Source organism: Olea europaea, unplaced genomic scaffold, assembly GCF_002742605.1.
Source record: "Olea europaea var. sylvestris unplaced genomic scaffold, O_europaea_v1 scaffold3693, whole genome shotgun sequence".
Taxonomy (NCBI): domain Eukaryota; kingdom Viridiplantae; phylum Streptophyta; class Magnoliopsida; order Lamiales; family Oleaceae; genus Olea; species Olea europaea.
In genome coordinates this window covers 20,209-24,445 of record NW_019256228.1, presented here as the reverse complement: position 1 = coordinate 24,445, position 4,237 = coordinate 20,209, and positions in this window count along the sequence as shown.

The following is a 4,237-nucleotide window of genomic DNA, read 5'->3' as shown; positions in this document are numbered from 1 at the left end:
TACTAGACCAGTGGATCCAGTACAAATTCCAAAATTTCAAATTGTAACAGCATTCAGTATTCAAATTTTGAACAGAAAGTATAAAATGTGAAAAACCAATTATTCACCTATCATTTCTAAAGAATATAAAATATTTTGGTTTGAAACAATCAAGGCACTCACAGAAGTAGTGAAAATGAACGGCAACGTGAAAGAACTCACCAAAATTTGAACTCTAGAAGGTGGCGAACGAAAGGTTAAAACTTGTCGGACCTCGAGTGGAGAGGGTCGGACTATCTGAGAATGGAGGTCACAGTTTCGATCAGCGATTGTATAGGCTTGGGAATGTCAACGAGGCTGGGACTGCGAGAGTCAAGAGCTGCAAACAGCGTTATGCACTTATGCTTGTAGCCTGTAGGTATTTAGTTTGCACTTTAGTGTTTAGGGCTATTTAGATGGGTTGGATCATGTTGGGCTAAAAATTTTTAAAAAAATAAATTAGAAATGAAACAATAAAATGGGTTGGGTAAAAAATTTAAAAAATTAGAAATGAAACAAATTATTGGGCCAAAAATTTAGGTTTAGAAATTGTTAATTTAAAAAAATTTGGGGGCCATTTTTTTTTTTTTTTTTTTTTTTTTTTTTTTTTTTTGCAAAAAATGCATTTTGAAATAGTGATTTGATGGAAAAAGTGTTATTAAAAATAAAGAATAAATCTGAATTTGTGTGTAATATTATTTTATTGAAAAATGTGTGGTTGAAAAAAAAATCATATTTTGGAAAAAAAAAAAGAAACATGGCCTAAAATTTAAATATAACAATTATTTTGTTCAAAATGGACATATATAATTCTATTATACATATTACCAATATTTACCAAATGATATTGTGGCTGAGATTTGCATAATTCAAAGGAAAAGCAATTTTTACATCATTTGAAAAATAATTCATAGTAATTCAATTTTTGCAATTTCATTCCTGTCTACATATCCAAAAAATCACTATAACGAAGGAAATAATATTCATTCGAGTAAAACTTAACATATATTATTCTGTTCAATTAAATTTCAAAATTCGGCAAGTGCCACAATGGTTTGGCTCTCCATAATGCTAAAGAGATATGGCAGGTTCGAATCCTCTCCATATTTCATTAATTTTGGTAAAAAGGGTAGAAATAAAAATATTGCACTAAAAATTGGTTGAGAAAAAATTCGAGCTCCGGACTTCTAATGTGAATTGGCAACCTCCGACCAATTGAGCAACAAGAGATGAATGGAAATTAATTGAATTACCAGTTATATAAGTTAAAAAATTTATCTATTGTCGATAACAAAAATGGCTCCTGGCGGATCCAGTTAAGGTGGCCGCCCTAGCTCGCCAATCCCTGGATCCACCCCTGCTTCACGACCTTCATTCCGTCGAATTTGTTCGTTAGTGATGACTTAAAGTTTATTAGAATTGACATTTGGCTTGCTTTTATTAATTAATTTGATAATATGAAATGATATTAGAATTGCATTATAAGAAACTATTTGATGGTAAAGACGTTACTTTGCATAGCTTATGAAACAATAAAGTAGATATAAACTTAAAGATACACTAACGTTCAATTTCAAAACATAGGAGACTGCTTCACGACCTTCATTCCGTCGAATTTGTTCGTTAGTGATGACTTAAAGTTTATTAGAATTGACATTTGGCTTGCTTTTATTAATTAATTTGATAATATGAAATGATATTAGAATTGCATTATAAGAAACTATTTGATGGTAAAGACGTTACTTTGCATAGCTTATGAAACAATAAAGTAGATATAAACTTAAAGATACACTAACGTTCAATTTCAAAACATAGGAGAAAATATATTATTGGTAGTAACAAATATATTACGAGTAATTTGAAATATAAAATAAGGATTTTGCTACTTGTATATAAAAATGGTATACAAGTGATTATTGAAAATAATGTAGAAAGAAAAGATTCAATAAAAAAAGTAACTATATTTTAAATTGGCAAATGATAGAATGTCATGTAGATATTATATAATCCCTTATGTAAATCTAAATGTACATGTAGTAAGGTCATAAAATAAATGTTGGAGGTTAAGTTGCAACAATTTATAGTTAAGTGACTAAAATGTAAATTCCTTAAAGTTGTGTGACCTCCAAGGTTTGTTATCCTAAATATATTGGATTAGGGCAAGGAGAAATAAATTTCAATACGAATCCACTTTCTGTCAATTCTCAGTCATCTAAAAATTAAGGAAAAATCGGCGACGCCCCGTTTCTTTGATTGATCATCCTGTACAATCTGCAGTTAAAATTGGTTAATATGTTTGAATTGTTCTTCACAGTGGCGTTTTCTGCAGTCCCTACATCCTTCAATCAGAAGCTTGAATCTATTTGTGGAGACGATGGAGGATATGTGGAGAGAGTCAAGTGTTTATACTGGCAGGATGTATCCTCGTTTGAGGTCTGCTTGTGGTAGGATTTTGAATTGCATACTCAATAACACTACTAGTTAAATTATTTCATTTTGAATTCAGAGATAGAATTGAACCTACCCAGATGGGCTCAATACATGTAAATTCTTGGCTCTTTTTTCCCTTTTCATGTGGGGATTTAGCTATCTGCTTGTGTTTTTGGACCGATTTGTAATGGGATTTAGAGGACGGATTTGCTGCTGGAGGTGTTCTTGCGAAATTTGTATGTATATTCAGAGAATCAATAAAAGAAAAATTTATAGAAGCGATCTGTTCGATTTTTATGTACTTCGACCTCACCCTATTCATGTTACTGTAAGTGTTATGCCCTATGTCCAATCAACTTTGAACATAAATATTTTGATATATAATTAATTAATGTAATTTAATGACAGATCTATTATTTAATTAATAGACAATTAAATAAATAATAGAGTTCGAAGATTCAAACCTCCGTAATTTATTAATCATAAGGAATTGTGATTGTGAGATACAAATTGCATCTGATTGAATCTTAAATCATCCATGGACGTAAGTAATAACGATATCCGATAGACCATCACGTGTGTCATTTCTTACTTGTGAAGTAAGTAGCTGACCTCACAAGGTAAAGTGTGGTGACACTTAAATGAACACGTGGATGTTTTGTTATAGAACAAAACATTGGATACCCGCCGAGAGATTCCACATGGATAACTATCTGAGTGTCAGTGATTAATCTCTAATGTTCGGTAGTGGAATTGGTCCTTTGACTTGAGGTCGTCATAGTACCTTATATGAGGACAGTCATACTTTGGCGATGTTAGATGTTGCTCTGAAAAGGGCCACTAATACGACATCGTTCGGGTACATCAAGGATTGTATGAAGGTTGTGATTTATCAATAAAGGATTCGTCACTTTTAGATAGTAGGATATTATGATCTGCGTTTCATTCAATTAAGTCAATGATGAAATTCTTGGTCAAGGTGTACTCATAAGTCGAAAAGAAGTTTTCGATTTATATTGACTTAATAGTGGAGTGAAAGATATTATCGACATTCGAAATTGACACACTTTCATATCTCGTAGTTGATCGGATCATATTGACGAATGGATTATAGTTTCACGGTAAACGAACGAGTTCGATTTTGTCACACCACATGACTTTTTCGTCATATGTATTGCCCTGACACATTGCTAGATGTCAATCAGGGACGTCGAGTGTGAATTGACGATAAAATTAAAAGGGTGTTTTAATTTATCAAATTTTGATTAGATCAAAATAATATTTCACGTCGTTAGGCATCGTGATCGGAAGCCTGATGGGTCACACACAAAAGAGAATTGGAAGATTGCAATTTATCAATTAATTAATTTAACAATCGTTGGATAAATTAAATAATTGGGTTGGTTATTTATAGGCCCGAATTAATTGGATTAATTAATTCATAGACCGGATTTAATTAAATGGTTTAATTAAATATTGGACCGGACCGGGCCAGGTCCATTTGGGCTTATATAAATAAAAGGTTAGAGTTTTCAATTCATATGGTCTTCATTATTCTTGCTAACACAAGAGGAAAAACCCTAGAAACTGCAATCTTATTCTCTGTGTGGATCACCGTTGGAGGCTGGACAATTGGACAACTGTGGTGGCGAATCAAGATTGCTGGAACGAGAAGAAAAACAAAAGGTTTGCAGAATTCTTCAAAAGTATAATCTTTATCACGATTTTTATTTAAACACAAAGGGATCCTCGGTAGGAATCGAAATAATTTTAATTTTCCGCTGTACAT